At 37.6% G+C, this 17,488-nt stretch overlaps 1 pseudogene; it reads right to left on the reverse strand.

Annotated features, from left to right (window-relative positions):
* Positions 1–3,135: 3,135 nt before the first annotated feature.
* On the reverse strand, positions 3,136–3,639 carry LOC119512270 (annotated as a pseudogene).
* Positions 3,640–17,488: the final 13,849 nt, after the last annotated feature.

A 17,488-nucleotide genomic window follows, 5' to 3' on the forward strand; every position in this document is an offset into this window, starting at 1 on the left:
GGCATAAACGAAGGCCAGGAAAATCCACAGAAGGAGATTTTATATGATCCCACTGCTACCAAGGAAGGACGGTGGACAGTTATATTTTCACCACCAATGCTATACCTGGGTCATGGGGCACTGGATATTGGAGGTCTCTACTGCTGCCATTCTGGAGAGATGTCTGTTTGCCAACATTTTAGACAACAAAGCTGAAAATTAGGACAATGTACTTATACATTATTTTCCTAAATGGTTTATCATTAATACATTTCTTCTCTAGCTGTAGTAATAGGGTTGTGAAAATATAATTGCATTCATTTTTATATGTCAGATGGGCCACAGCAATAGGTGCCAACTGCACAAATATTGAAAAGTTAAGAAAGAAAAGACCAGCCTACAAGATTTTTAACCACCACTGTGATCTAAAAATTTCACCTACACCCTCTTTGTTTTATTGCAGAAACATCCCCCAGCCGTCACCCTGGATCAGGCCTTATGATTTGAGTCTCAAAAATGGAGTTATTTCTGTAGACTGAAGCCTTAGAAATATCACACAAAAATAAGCAACCAGGTGGATTCACCATCTCAGATCTTCAGTCTCCTGCTCTTCTGTGTCCTCATGAAGGAACATTTGCTAAGTTGGTGATAGAGTTTTTCAAGAGAGAACCACATAATCAAATGATCCATGATAATCAAATGGGACATTGTTAAACCTTATAAGTTATGCATACCTGTCCATATATCAAAGTGAGAAACTATTTCTGATTTCAACTTTTTCTTCTGCCACCAAGTTTAACCAAATCTCTGGATCATTCCCTGTGTCACTTTCTCACCAATATTTAGACTTTGAACAAATCACAACCTGTTATTGTAGCCTTCCTTGAACCTCTGCAACAGATCAATTGTAAAAAGCCAACAAATTTTCATCCCTCACTCTATCCATGCATTTTGCAATGAGACTTTGCAGCTTCTCCTCCGAAAAGGTCTGGGGCTAATTGCTCTTCCCTTGAATATAAGCTGGTCTCATAGGTGACTTTGATCCTACAATGCAGCAAAAGGCACATTGTGCCAAAACTCTCTCTAGGATTCAGGAAAAGTTATGAGCCTTTCTTTCCTTTTTGTATCCTGAAAATAGCCATCAGAAAAATTGAGAAGTAGTCTTCCAGGTGGTAGAAACATGCAACCCAGATGAATATAAGCCCAGCTGATGGCCAGCAGACATGTGAAGGAAATGAAAGACATTTGAGCCCAGATCAGCCAGTCCTCAATAGACTATCCAGATACTGTACACCCAAGTGTAAGCCCAGGCCAATGAGCCTAGAATTTTCTTATTGTCAGACTGCACAATTAACAAAAGTGTCAACAGCTTAAGGTTTATGCTAATGGTTTAGTTAGTGGTACCTTACTTGGCACTAGCCAACAAATACATTGTCTTTAAATTGCTATCCATTTTTATCCCACCAATGTCTTCCCCCCTTCTCTGCTTTATTTTTCTTCCTGACACTTACAAAGTAAAATAGTAAATATTTTACTTGTGCATGGGCTTTTATTTACTGTCTCAACAACTAGAATGATAGGAGGGATCTTCACATGCTACCCAGAGTAAGTGCTTAGTAAATAGTTCTTAAGTGCATGAATGACATGGATTACCAAATATTAATCATTAAAAAATATCTCTCATTACTAGCAAAGGAGCAGTTATGGTGTCAGAGTGTTAAGTGTATTCTCCTCAGGTTTGAAGAGATATGTGCTGAAACTATATTTCATCACCCATTTTTTTGAAGTTGAGAATATCTGGGTTTTTTCTACATTTCCTCTAAAATTAATTTCTTCATTAAAATTTATCCAATGCAGACTTAAAAAAAACATGATTCCCTTAAGTACCCTGGAGATGATTAAAGAGAAAGTTGACAATGATGAAAAAGTTCAGAGGGAATGTTGTCACACTTTTCTTGAGGGACAGAGGAAAAGAAATAGAGAATTGCCTTTGAAAGAACAAGAATGAAAAGAGATGGAGAGAAGGAAAGGGGCAGTGAACAGATAACTGGATAGTCTTCTTTTTCATTTTCCTTTTTACATTTTTCTCTTCTTTTATCAAATGGAGAATACATTGGACACTCTTTTTCATTTTAAATTTTATCATTCAAGTCAGACAAAAACTAATTAATTTTTATAAATTGATCCCTCAAATTTTGAAGTCTATATTCTATCATATAGATGTAACTAGTCTCAAATTCATAGAAATGTGAGTTTTTTAATCATTTACTAACAAAAGCACTTTTAAAAAGAATAACCTTGTATATGTGTCATTTCACACATATGGAAATATGATGAAGTGGAACCAAATCCTATGACAATATTGTTAACATTGAACTTTAATATAGATACCTGGTTCAACCATTTTATTAAAAAAAAAAAAAACAAAACTACAGATATATGGTGGCATTCATAGGACAATGAGTATCAGTGGAAAATTTTACATCCAACCTAAGACTAATAAATTACATTTAGTCAGCATTATCCCATATGATACAAGCATTCTTCTAAGAGATGCATTTTAAAGACATTTGCAATTATTATTTGATGGCAATAATAAATAAAAATACATAGCCAAAGCAAAAAAGGAAAGTAGAGAAGCAAAACACCTCCTGTGACATGAACCAGAGAGGCTTTGCTGGGAAACATAGCCCAAGGAAAGAAAAAGTAGGGGATGCAGATGACCTTCCATGTGGGAAGTTTTGAATATGAAGATCAAGGACTTAATATTGGAAAGATCCATACTTGGGGGAAGATGATGGAAGGAAGATGACTGAAGGAATAATCAATTAAGATGGGAAATTTTCAGCATTAAGGAGACACATTGAAGGGAGAATCAATTCTTTGGGTTTTAAACCATATTGGACCCTACCCCAGAGTGTGAGAGAGTGAAATTCATTGGCTCAGTCATTTTATCTACCGATTCAAAACATGCAGGTTTCAATCATACCATCACCTAAGAGATGTGTCTTCTCATACAGATGGAGAAAACAAAGTTTCAGGTGTTTGTGAGGAAGAAGCAGCTAGAGTTACTGGATTCAGGGACCTACAGTCCTGCGTGTGGGTTGTTTATGTTTGAGGCTGAGGCACTGTGTGAGGAAAGCTTTGATGTTGCTGTTAGTAATAATCTGCCACATTCTCAGCCTGGAAACTGCTGATGGTGAGGGTGAAATCTGTCCCAGACCCACTGCCACTGAATTGGTCAGGGACCCCAGAAGCACAGTTGGATGCATCATAGATGAGCAGTTTAGGAGCCTGTCCTCATTTTTGCTGGTACCAGTCTATGTAACTGATAACACCCTGGCTGGACTTGAAGCTCATGGTGATGGTCTCTCCTGGAGACCCAGCCACAGAGACTGGTAACTGGGTGATCACAATGTCCCCACTGTCACCTGCAGTCAGAAAAGAACCTAGATCACACAATAAATCACAAATATAGAAAATACATACCTAAATGAAGGTTTTTATATATAATATATAATCAGAACTGTTTTAGAAGAAAGTTTGTTCACTCTACATGATAAAATCATTTTTCCAACTTTTTAAGGATATTACTCCTCTGAACTTCTCACCCAAGACCCAGAGCACCAGGAAGATGAGAAATTGGGACTGTGACATCATCTTGCTCACCATCTGGTACACTCAGGTCCTATCTCCTGGGAAAGCCCATTAATAGAGTCTGAGCAGCCAGCCCAGTCCTTGAGGAGCCTATATAATGTGTAAGAGATTAAAAAGGCAAATGGGCCTGTTCAGGGTGATGTGAGGACATATAATTAAAGGAAGGAAATAAAATATCATTTCCACAGGAAATATGATTGTATTCCTGCAAAAAGTACAGAAATGAACTTAAAACTATAATTTTCAATAAACCGGCAAAATTGCTATAGTAAATATTTTTATTATCAACTGTGCACTTCCAACCACCTGACATTATCTTGAAAATAAAATTTTGTAACAGAATATGAGTGTCAGTGAGTACAAAATTTCTGAGCACAATTGAACCTTAGAAATATGATGCCAGAAACTATATGGAATATATTCATAACATTGGAGAGAATGAGGATGTAGTGAACAACTTATACATCTATATCAGACTCTTCTGAATTTTAAATACATACTTTAATTTCCCCATGGAGATCTCAAAAGCACCCCAATATGTCCAAATCTGGACTCCTGATATTTCCCTCATATCTCCAAAAGTGAGTATCCGTTGACTTGCAAGTCACCTGTGACACTACTCTTCAGCTCAACCAGTTTCTCAAATCACACATGAAAAATTTGTAGAGCTAATGTGTAATGGCCCCACCTAGGGGAAATAGGTAAAGTATCTCAGCTCCCAAGTTCTCACAGGACAGGTTCTTCAATTATTCCTACTCAAATTCAATGATATTAATGAAGTAGGCAAATAATATCATGAATACTTCTAAGTTTATGATGTTAAGTTATGAACATAAAAACCAAACCCCTGACACCATAAAGCGTTCATTTTTCTGGGAGGGACAGACAATAAACAAGGGCACTTTTGCCCTCTTACCCTGCTTCCCTGAGAATTCTGCCCTGTAGCAAAGCCACTGCTCAGAAAAAGTTGGGCAGGGTACATCCAGGTCCATTTCATGGGTCACCTCTCAACATAGATAGAGTCAGAAGAAGACAGAAAAAAAATGCAGTTGTTTATCAATTTTATAGTTTGCAAAATTCTTCCTTTCTCATGATTTCAAGTTTTCCTGCAGTGAAACAACCCTTATGCCCCCAAGAAGTTTCCCTTGATACGGAGTGTCCTAAGGCATGTATTGTTCCAGATCTAATTAATAACAAGTTAATTTTTCCATATTTCTCTCCTTCAGAGTCCAATACCTTCCCATGCATACAAACATTAAAAAAAAAAAAAAAAAAAACTTGAGATAATCATGGATGACATGGTTATAAAACAGGTTGTGTCATGCGGAGTGACTAGGTCATGGGATTCCATGTAAAATGTGGGGTATGGAAATGCTCTCCGTGAGGAGTGGATAGTTGACCTCATGCATGAGTAAAATAGGGAGCTGGTGTGCAAAGCTCAGGGAAGTGCACTTCAGAAAATGCACAGTGCCTGGGAGAAGGTGGTCTTGGTTGCTTAAGACAAATAAAACAGTGTGAAAAGGAGAGAAGGACCTGCTCCTAGGGGAATATTGAAGCGTGGGTGAAAGTTTGGGGTATAGATTAACTGCAGGGAGAATCCATGGAACAATATTTACAATTAATTCTTGTTTTTAGCGATACCATCTAGGTCATTTTACGTGCGTTAACAATGCAAGGAAGAGGAAAGAATGGAAGCCATTATTGTTTCTGTGAAAGTGGGTCAACTAGCTCTTCTATAATCTCCTTCCATAAAATAATATAATGATTTTTAAAAAGTGAAATTGTCCAAAATATCCCAGTGTGAATGATACAATTGGGACCAAATCAATCTCTGGTAAATGGTAAAAAAATAATATTGTGGTGAATAGAATTCAAAAGGGGTCCTCGGGGTTTCTGGCCACTGATACATACACACCTTCTCCCAGCTTTTCAAACTCTAATTTAAGTTTTACTCTGAAGGGAATATGAATATCTAATGAAACTGATGATTTTAAGAAGGGGAGATTTTCCAAATGAGCTTAAACTTTTCACATGAGCCCTTTAATTCTTGTGGTTAATCAGGGTCTAAGGACTCTAACCTTTGTCTCTGACAAAGATTCATTGATAAGTAGAATTTCACATGGCAGAAAATATCTGATGTTGGCTGTAGAGATCAAGGGGGCCATGTGGCAAGGATTGAGGGCAGCCTCTGGAGATGAGCGCTCCCAGCCATGAGGTAATTGGATCTTGGTCCTACCACTCAAGGAACTGAATCTACCAAACCATGTCAGCTTGCAAGAGAAGTCTGAGCTCTGGGAAGAATGAAGCTCTAATGACTACTTGATTTTAGCCTTGTGAGAACCGGGACACACAATCCTCCACAGTTTATTCAGGCTCCTAATATACAACATTTTGAGGTAATAGACTGCAAGTTAATTATTAAGTGAGAGAAAATTTATTTATGTATATCCAGGAGCTACATGATAAAGGCAGAGTCATAAATCCAGCTAGAAGAAATAAACATTCCATTTACCTCATGGCTGAGTGATGCTGACATCTCTCCATTCTGGTGGAATATAGTGTACTTTACACCCTTTACCCACAAATGATTTGCTGACATGTGACCACATGCAGAGGATCAAGGCTGAATACTGTGCTATGAAGGCACAAGTAAGAACAGAATTTGCTTTGAAGATGGTGGGGATCTGTCCCATATTTGACTATATTGCTGTGTTCTTGGACAGTTGAAGGAATTCTGGGCAGGCCTGTCTGTAGTAGAGGGGAGTGGTCAGGAGACATCACAAGAGAACTGAACCTGCTGCCTGCAGCTCTGCTTAAGTGCTGGAATGATTCAGATTCCCATATGTGGATGTCTCCTTCAAATGGGACAATACAAGAATGATTTTATTTTTGCCTTGACCTAAGAAATGTTATTTCATTTCTTTTAGAATTTAAAATTCTAATTGTTGTATTAAACTAGGGACAGATCTTTTATTGGAATGGCAAGAATCTCTTAATTTTAGATAAAATTCAACATGGCACCCCATTATACATTTACTTGGCACAGATCTCACTACTCCATGCCATTACCAGGGAACACTCCAAACAAGGGCATCTGTTACAGGCATATGATCAGACTGAGACAGGGACAAGGTATCCATGAAACAGAGACAAGGAAAAGAAGACCATAGGGCCACTTCATGCTGTGCCAGTTTGGATATATTATGTCCCTCCAAAAGCCAAGTTTTATTCCAATCTTGTGGGATATTTGGATTAGGTTGTTTCTATGGAGATGTGACTCACCCAACTGTAGATGACAGTTTTGATTAGATTATTTCCATGGAAATGTGGCCCTGCCCAATCAGCATGGGTCTTGATTAGTCTACTGGGTGCCTTTAAAAAGAGCCACACACCCTCTATCTCTAGCTAAGCCAACTTGGCAGGTAACCTCACTACTCCCCCTCCTCCCCCCTGTGTGGGACCTGACTCTCAGGGGTGTAAATCTCCCTGGCAATGCAGGACATGACTCCCGGTAATGAATCTGGCCCCAGCACTGTGGGATTGACAACATGTTTTTAACCAAAAGGGGGATGTGAAATGAAACAAAATAAAGTTTCACTGGCTGAGATATTTCAAATGGAGTTGATAGTTCACTCTGGTAGACATTTTCACCTACTATATAGATATCCTTTCTAGGTTTTAATGTATTGGAATAGCTAGAAGTAAAAACCTGAAACTATCAAATTCCAAACCAGTAGCCTTGATTCTTGGAGATGATTGAATAACTATGTAACTTACATTGTAGAATGGTGTGATTGTGAAAACCTTGTGGATCACACCCCCTTTATGCAGCGTATGGACGGATGAGTAGAAAAATGGGTACAAAGACTAAAGGAAAAATAGGGTTGGAGGGGGGAATGGAATGATTTGGGTGTTCTTTTTTACTTTTATTGTTTATTCTTTTTTTTACTCTTTCTGGTTTAAGGAAAATGTTCAAATATAGATTGGAATGATGAATGCACAACTATATCATGGTAGTATGAAAATTAATTGTACACTATGGATGACAATGTGATTCAGAGCACCAGGAAGATTAAGAGTTGGGACTGTAACACCACCTGGCTCAGATGTCTGATGCACTCACTCAGGCCCCATTTCTAGGGAAACCACATTTATAGAGTCTGAGCAGCCAGCCTAGTCTCTGAGGAGCCTATGCAAAGCATGAGGGAGTTTAAAGTGAAACATGTCTATGCAGTGAGATGTGAAGAAAATAATGGGAGAAAGGAGATAAAAATATCACTACCAATGGAAATGTGTTTGTATGACTAAAAAGGCTCAGAAATCAACTTAGGACTAATTTAAACAAAGGTTTGCAAAATTACTAAATTTAAAAAGTTTTATTATCTGTACTCACCCAAACTACTTGCAATAACTTAAAAACATAAGATAATTTTGCAATAGAGTATATGTGTCTGTGAGTGGATAGATTCAGACCTTAAAAGAAACTTTCTGAAGATGGTGCCAGAAACTATTTGGAACATATTTGTATCATTGGATAGAATGAAGATATACAGCACTAATTGTATTTCTCAATGAATTTCTTCTGAATTTTAAATACATATTTGAATTCCTTCTTTGACATCTCAAGTATGCCTCAATATGTCCAAACCAGACCCCTGATATTTTCCTCAACACAAACACTCTCTCCAAAAATGAGTCACCACAGACTTCCAAGTCACCCTTGAACCCACAAACCTAGGGTTCTGTCTATTAGGTCCACCAGTTTCTCAATTCATGAATGAAGTGATTAGCATACCTAAGGTGTAACTGTCCTGTTCCAGTTTGCCAGTGCTGCCATTATGCAAAATACCAGAAATGGACCGGCTTTTATAAAGGGGATTTATTGGGTTAAAAATTTACAGTTCTAAGTCCATAAAACTTTCCAAACTAAGGCATCAACAAGAGGATACCTTTGCTAAAGAAAGGCCAATAGCATCTGGAACACCTCTGTCAGACAGGAAGGCTTGTGGCTGGTGTCTACTGATCCTTTGTTCACAGGTTGCCTTTCAAAATGGCTTTCCCCAAAATGTCTATGTTCTTCTGTCTCTCTTAGCTTCTCTCAGCTCTCTGCTTGGTTCTCCCAGGGTGTTTCTCTCTAAGCATCTGGGGGTCCTTTCTTAGCTTCTCTGGGGCAAATTCTGGGCTTCATCTCTTAGCTTAGCATTTCCAAATATACTTCTGTCTCCATCTACAAGCATCTGGGTCTGTATCAGCTTGTAACCTCTCCCATGGACAAACATATCTCAGCCTCTTTCCAAAATGTGTCTTAGCTTCTCTAAGCTGCTACTCTCCATGAGCTATCTTAAAGGACTCCAATGAACTAATTACTCAATGGGTGTTGTAACAACTACATGGAAATCGTTTAATCAAAAGGTCTCACCTACAGTTGGGTGAGTCACATCTCCATGGAAACAACACAATCAAAATGTTCCACCCTGATCAATAGACTAATAAGTATGCCCCTACAAGGTTGCATTAATAAACTTGGCTTTTTGTGGGATATACTGTGATCAAAGCAGCACAAGCTCCCCCTTGGGGTAGTAGGTAAAATAGGTTCAGCTCCCAAGGTCTCATAGAGCAGGTTTTCAATGTATTCCTACCCAAATCAACAATGTTTATAGAATTATGCAAGTAAAAATATCAGGAACCCTTGTAGGTCTAGGACATTAAATTGTGAACAAATAAAACAGAAACCTTGACCTTTTAAAACATTCATTTTACTGTGAAGGACAGACAATAATCCAAGGATATTTCTATCTTGCTCCTCTGAGATTTCTCCCCTACCCATTGTCTTGCCATTACTCAAGAAAATTTGGTCAATGTGCATCCAGGTCCATTTCACAGGTCAGCCCACACCATGAACAGTTTCAGAGGAAGTGAGAAAAAATTTGAGAAAGTTTAACAACTTCATAGAAAGCAAATTCTTCCTCTGCCATGATGTCAATGTTTCCTGCATGGAAACCTTAATGCCCCAGAAGTTTCCCTTGATGTGGAGCATCCTGAGGAATGTATTGATCCAATTCTAATCAATAATAAGTTCATTTTCCATGATTTGTCTCCTTAAGAGCCCATTACCTTAGGAGAGGGTCCCCTTACCAGGCATTCAGGAGTGGTGCAGGGGTAAGACGAACATCATCTAGGAAGACATCCTTTCTGTGTCAAACGTCCACCATATTCTTGGTCCACAATATATTTGGCTTATTTTCCTGTGCATTTCTGCTATTTAATGAAGTTACACTTAATATACATATATTCTTGTTTACTAATAGTTTAAATTTCTGCTTGCTAACTGAAAGTTTTCTTGCTTCAATACATTGTTTTTCCCTTTCCCACCATTATGATTGTTCAAAAATCCCAGATAGTTACAGATGACATGATGGTAAATCAGGATATGTCATCAGAGTGACTGAGACAGAGGGGTCTACATAAAATGTGGGGTATAGAAATGACCTCTATTTGAGGAGGTGATCATTAGCCTCATGCCTGAATGAAGGAGGCAGTTGGCAAGCAGAGCTCAGGAAAAAGCACTTCAGGAAAATCACAGGACTTGGGAGAAGATGGCCTTGGATGTTCAAGAAGGACAAAAGAAACATTGTGAAAAGCAGACAAGGGCCCGATCCTAGGAGTCCGTTAAAGTCTGTATGAAGGTTTGAAGTTTAGATTAAGAGGGTTGAGTATCCATGGAAAAATAGGTAGAATTAATTCTTGCTTTTAGCAGATACTGTTTAGGTCATTTTATGTGCATTAACACTATGAGAAAGTGTGAAGTTTAGAAGCCATTGTCAATTGTGTGCCTGCTGGGAAACTAGCTTTTATATTCTCTCCTCTAAAATTATATGATTTTAAAAAGTAAAACTGTCCAAATTATGCCCTATGCCAAAGACACAGTTGGGGCCCCATAAACCTGTGGTAAATGATTTAAAAAATTTCTGGTAGTAAATAGAATCCTAAGAAGGCCCTGAAGAATCATAGCTGCTAGTTTATACCCACTTTTTTCCAGCTGTTCAAACACTAATTTAGATTCTGCTGTGAAGGGATTTTCATGTGTAATGAAACCTGTTGACTTGAAGAAGGGGAGATCATGCAAGTGGGGTGACCTTTTCACAGGAGCCCTTTAAATCTTGAAGTATTGACCAGAGGTAAAAAAATCAGCAAGAAGCTTAGCTAATTAGGACTTAAAGTGTCAGAGAATATCTAACCTTCTCTATGGAGGTTGAGGGGGCCGTGTGGAGAGGAATGAGGGCAACCTCTAGGAAATGTAAGCTCACAACCAGAAAGGAAATAGGATCTCAGTCCTACCAACCAAGTGACTTATTTTGCCAACACCATCAGCCTAGAAAGAACACCAACTTCTGGACAGACTGTAGCCCCACTAACTCCTTCATTGTAGACTTGTAAGACCCTGAACACAGTGTATTCAGTCTCCTGATCTGCAATATTGTGAGCTAATAAAAAAATGATTAGTCATTAAATATGAGAAATTTTATTTAAATATATCATTGAGCCACATTATAAAAGGAGATCCATAAATCCAGATAGAAGAAATAATCATTCCTTTTACCTCATGGCTGCATGATGCTTACTCCTATCTCTTCCAGTGTGAGGTAGTGTGCTTTATGCTTATTTTACCCACAAATGATTTCCTGACATGTGACAACATCCACAGGATCATGGCTGAATATTTTTCCATGAAAATGCAAGTAGGAACAGAATTAGTTCTGAAGAAGGTCAGGATCTGTCCCCTCTCTGACTACTTGGCCATGTTTTCTCACAATTGAATGAATTCTTGGTAGGGATAGCTGTAAGAGAAGTGAGTGAACTAGGGACATTCCAAGCAGATTGCAACCACATTGCTGCCTGCACATTTGCTTAAGAGCTCAGAGTATTTCAGATTCCCAAATGCAGATGTCTTCTTCAACAGAAGACAGTACTAGAATGCTTGTGTTTTCATCTTGATCTAAGAAATGAAGTGTCTTATTCTTCCATCTAAATGTTGAATTTAACATGAGATACCCTGATGTTCAGTTGGCAACAGGAAAAAGGAAATCTTAATTTTAGGTAAAATTCAACCTGGCATCCCACTATAAATTTGCTATCCAAGGTTGCACTGCACAATTCCATTACCGGGAAACACTCAACGCAAGTAGTGTCCTGTTTTGCAGAGAGAATCAAGCTGAGTGAATTTTAAGGGCTGATTCACACACAGGCAGATTTAACAAACCTCACGGTTCTCAATTTTACATAGTCTGTGTGAATCCCATGACACCTTGAAGCTACAGCACCCCAATGCAAGTGCCCAGTTCCTTTTTTGTTTTACATTTTTTATTGTGAAATATATATATATATATATATATATATATATATATATATATATATACACACATACACACAGAACAGTGTTACTTTTCAAAGTACAATTTAACAACTACTCAGAGAGCAAACATCATAGAATGTTATGGCTACAGTTACAAAAATTTCAGCTATTTCCTTATTGTGAAATACAACCAATACAGAAAGGTGATAACTTTCAAAGTATCATTAAAAAAGTAGTTATATCAGTAATTTCAAGGAATGTTATGGGTTACAGTTCCACAATTCACTAGCTATTCTAATACCCTAGCATCTTATACACACACACATAAATGCAGTATTTGTAATTCTTTCTTAAATCCTATCTTGTCTGTTGCTATCCCTTCCTCTAATTTAATCACCTTCTCAAACTCCAGGAATGTCTAGGCAGTGACCAAACTTCATTCCTTCATACTGAAAAGAGGTGTCAACCTTATGGAGAAGGGGGATGCATCTGGTTGATGTTCTTGAACAGGATGTTGCCTCTGGGTTTGGGGACTTATCTGGCATAGGAACACTATGGAAGGTTTACATTTCTGAAAAATAAACTTAGTGAGTGAAAACTTGTTCATTTTCTCATCTGTTGAAGGACACTTTGAGTGTTCCCATCTCTTGAAAATTATGAACAATGCCACTATGAACATTGGTGTGTAAATGGCTGTTCATATCACTGCTTTCATATCTTCTGGTTATTTACCAAGAAATCAAATGGCCAGATTGTAGGGTAACACAATATCTAGCTTTCTGAGGAAAAGCCAAACTGACTTCCACATTAAGAGTACCATTATACCTTCTCATCAGGAAAAAATAAATGTGCTAATTTCTCTGCATCCTCCCCAGCATATGTTGTTTCCTGTTTATTTATTGGCAGCCATTATTATTGGTGTGAGGTGAAATCTCATGATGGTTTAATTTGCATTTCACCAATAGTTAGTTAATATGAATTTTTTGGGTGTTTAGCCATTTGATTTCCTCTTCAGAAAAATGTATTTTCATAATTTTGCCCATTTTATAATTGGGCTGTTTGTACCAATGTCATTGAGTTGTACAATTTCTTTATATATGCTGGCTATCACTCTCTTATCACAAAAAGTTTTCCAAAAATTTTCTCCCATTGTTTTGATTGCCTCTTCATCTATTTGAGATAATCCTTTGAGATACAGAAGATTTCTATTTTGACAAGTTTCCATTTATCTATTTATTTTTATTTCATTGCTTGTGCTTTGGGTGTAGGGACTAAGACACTAACTGCTAACACTATGTCTTGAATGTGTTTCCTGAAATTCTCTTCTAGGAGTTGTTTGGTACTGTCTCTTATAATGAGCTCTTTGATTCATTTTGAGTGAATTTTTTATGGGCATGGACAACCAGTTCTCTGAGCTCCATTTGTGGAAGTGACTGTTCTGTCTTAGTTCAGTGGATTTGGGGACCTTATCAAAACTATGTTGACCATAGATCTAAGTCTATCTCTGAAGTCTCAGTTTGAGTCCACTGATGAATATGTCTATCTTTGTGCCAGTACCATGCTGTTTTGACTACTGTGGCTTTATAGTCAGGAAGGGTATGTCATCCTACTTGTTCTCCATTTCTAGAATGTTTTTGGCAATTTGAGGCCCCTTTCACTTCCAAATAAATTTAATAAGTAGCTTTTACAAGTCTGTAAACTAGGTTGTTAGAATTTTTATTGGAATTGCATTGAATGTGTAGCTCGCTTTGTGTAAAATTGACATCTTAATGATATTTAGCCTTCTTATCCATGAATAAGGAATAATTATTCAGCTATTTAGGTCCTCTGTGATTTCCTTTAGCATTGCTTTGAAATTTTCTTTGTAGAAGTCTTTTACATCCTTGGTTAAGTTTATTCCTAGGTACTTGATCTTTGTTTTAGTTGCTTTGGGAATGGAATTTTTTTCTTGATTGTCTCTTTAGATAGGTCATTTCTAATGTATAGGAACATTACTGACTTTGGGGCATTAATCTTGTATCCCATCAACTTGCAGAATTTGTCTGTTAGCTCATGTAGGTTTGTCATCAATTTCTCAGTGTTTTCAAAATATATGGTTATATCATCTGCAAATAATTACAGTTTTACTTCCTCCCTTCCAACTTGGATGCCTTTTATTTCTTTATCTTGCCAGATTGCTCTGGCTAGCACTTCTACCACAATGCTGAATGACAGTGGTGACATTCAGTGTACAGTCAGTTGTTCATATCATCATAAAATTGTACATTGATCACCACAATCAGCACTTGAACATATTGATTACTACAAAAAAAGTTTTATAGTTTTCTTTTTTAATGAACAATGGAAAAGATAACAGGGAGAAAAATAAAATGTCATAAATACAATGAAAAGGTAAGGACAGAAAACCATCCCACTTCCAATAATTCAATATCCCTCCTTTACATCTGCCTCTCTTACACATTTGGCTTTGGTATATTGCCTTTGTTACATTTAATGGAAACACATTACAGTGTTACTATTCACCATAAACTCCAGTTTGCTTTGATTATATTTATTCCCAAATACCATCCTTTCTCAACACTCTGCATGGTTGACATTCATTTATTCTACCACATGTAAAAACATTTTTATGTTTGTCCATTTAGTAACAGTCATTGGCCACTCCAATTTTTGCCAAGTTAATACAGTCCCAGTCTTTCTCATCTATCTTTACCTCTGGTGTCAATACATTCCCCTATCCCACCTATTTCAGCTTTACTAACAGACATCTTTGTCAGTGTACTTACAATCTTGTGCTATCACTCAGTATTATGCTATATATATCTGGATCCATACAATCAATCCTGCTGAACATTCTGTAGTTCTTCAGCATCAAATGGCTGATCTATGCCCCCTTTCTATTCACTCATGGACTGTGTTACCAGCTTTTAATGCTCAAAGTTTGCTCATTAATGTTAGTTTATATTAGTGAGACCATTCAATATTTTTCCTATTGTTTTGGGCTGATTTCAGTCAAAATAATATCCTCAATTTTCATCCATATTATTATATGTTCTGTACCTTTGTTCTGTCTTACTACTGCATAATATTCCATCATTTGTACATACCACAGTTTGTTTATCCACTGGTAGTTTGATGGACATTTGGGTTGTTTCCTTCTCTTGGCAATCATGGCCAATGCTGCAGTAAACATCAGTTCACAAATGTCCTGCTGGGGGACTGTGGGCATGCAAAAAATAAGGAAGCAGTGAGAAAGGAGAAGGGACAACATGTAGGGGGAATAAAAGCATTTTTGGAGTCAGGGAATGGGTGCCCAGTTGTATGTGCCCCCACTTTTCAGAGTCCAGCCCTTCTTTAGCAACTCCAGCTCCAAAAATTCGTTAATTAATTGTTGATTAATTCTGCAGTTGAGGCTGGATTGAGTCCCTCTTCTTGCTCTCAGCAGACTGGTTTTTTTTTTCCCCTTTCAGGGAGCCAGCTGGAAGAGAGTTTGTGGAGTCTGGGTGGGAGGGGTGCCAGACACCTGGTTGGGAAAACTTAAAAGTTTGCTGTGATCTCTCTCAGCCTTTCCTCCAGTTTCAAACTTGTGTGTGATGTGTGACTGTTCACTGGAGCACCTAAAAACACTGTTTCATACAATTCCTGGGTAATTACCAGTTGCCCTAGAAAAGAGACTTAATACCACACCTCATCACTCCACCATATTGCCCCGTCCCCTGAAATCATTTTTGAAGGGTCACATCATCAAATCTCAGGCATTTTCCATGATCCAAGAACATGAACAAAATGAATAACAATAGAATTGCTGACAGCAGTGTACTCCTGAGACTCCGGATTTTGAATCTCTCACAGAGTTTATTTAAAGGAATGAATTACATAAATGAAAACATGTATACAGAGAAGCAAATTTTAAAGATAATATTATGCTCTTAAAAACAAACAAACCAATTTTCTAGAAATTAGGTAAAGAATCACCAGAATTGTAAACTTAAATGTAACTGACAGCTGAAGAGAATTTATAGAACAAGAAGCCAAAGCAGAACAAACTTTCCAAAATATAGTCTTGATAAAGAAAACTATGGAAAAAAATATACAGACATAGAGGATACAGTGAGATATAAAGTGAGAAGATCTTATGAACATTTGAGGAAGAAGAAAGACAGGTAATCAGCAGATCCACATTTGAACAGATAATGATTGAGAATTACCCAGAATTGGTGAAAGTCTGTAATTCACAGACTCAAGTGCCCATCAAACTAAAGTCAAATTAATTAAAAGTATTCCATACTGAGACACATCTCAGAAGACTGCAGAATATCAAAGACAAAGGAAAACATACAGTAACCTTCAGTAAAGTAACATTTTGTAGTGACAGGCAAATATTTATAATTGGTGTCTTGTCATTTTTGTGTAGTGATAAGCACCCATCTTGAGTGTCCACCCCATCTAGCCCTGCCATTTTTCTGATGTGGTTCTAAGCCTGCACCTCCACACGATTTGAGGGATAAGAACACCCTTAGCTTCTCTGAATAGCCTCTGCCGCTTCTTCTCCAAATGGCCCCTCTTCATCTTGAGCAATGTAACTCTTTAGCAAGGTGTGTTATCTTCACAGGGCTTGGATGATCAGAATCTGCACTCACCTTCTCCAGATGGTCTGGTCTTGCCACTCCTGCTTCAGTTCATATATTTGAAACTTCCAATCCCCAGTATTTGTGGGTAAAGCCTACCTCTGCCCTCTGGGTCACAGTAAAAGCAAGAATCCAGGACACACACTTGCCTCTTATCCTTTCCTCCATGGACCATCGTAGAGGATGAGGTTAGGTGAGCCTGGGATCCTTCACAACCTTACTCTCCTCTCCTCCATGCTCTTCAATTCAGTAAATCTGCCTGCTCCTGCAGTCTTGCCTGGCTCGCTATTTGTGTTTCTACCTCATCACCCAAAGAACTTACATATCACATCCAAAACAACTGGATATAATGTTTTCCACTGTGATTTCTATTCCTATGAATACCATGCTATTTTTTAGCTCTCTTAAAATGGTTGGCACATAAGGATTCACAATATCTTCAAGTTATGCGTATTCTCATATGATTTAAAGTTTCACTTCATCAAAACCCTATATGTGTAAAATGAAGAAACATTGTTTGTTGTAGGAAAATGTTAAAAATATCTCAAAATTATATCAATATTTTGAATGGAAAGTTATGCATCATCTATTGCATAATCTTTTGAAATATCAAATTATAGCCCTGTTCACTGTCTTTGAACTACATCCAAGCTACATGTAAATTGGTGGTAATTGCAAGATTCTTAAATTTTTCGCTGTCTGGTGATTACATATCTGCCTCTCCTCACCTCAAAACAGAAAAAAAAAACAGTTTTTTGTCCATTTGCAATGCATCTCAACATTCCTTTACTCCATATATGTCTGTTCTTTCTTGAATTTTCATTTGACCTGGTTATAATATCTGCCTGGTTCTCTCATATCATATGAATAC

The sequence above is a fragment of the Choloepus didactylus genome, chromosome 17 (assembly GCF_015220235.1).
Source record: "Choloepus didactylus isolate mChoDid1 chromosome 17, mChoDid1.pri, whole genome shotgun sequence".
Classification (NCBI taxonomy): Eukaryota; Metazoa; Chordata; class Mammalia; order Pilosa; family Megalonychidae; genus Choloepus; species Choloepus didactylus.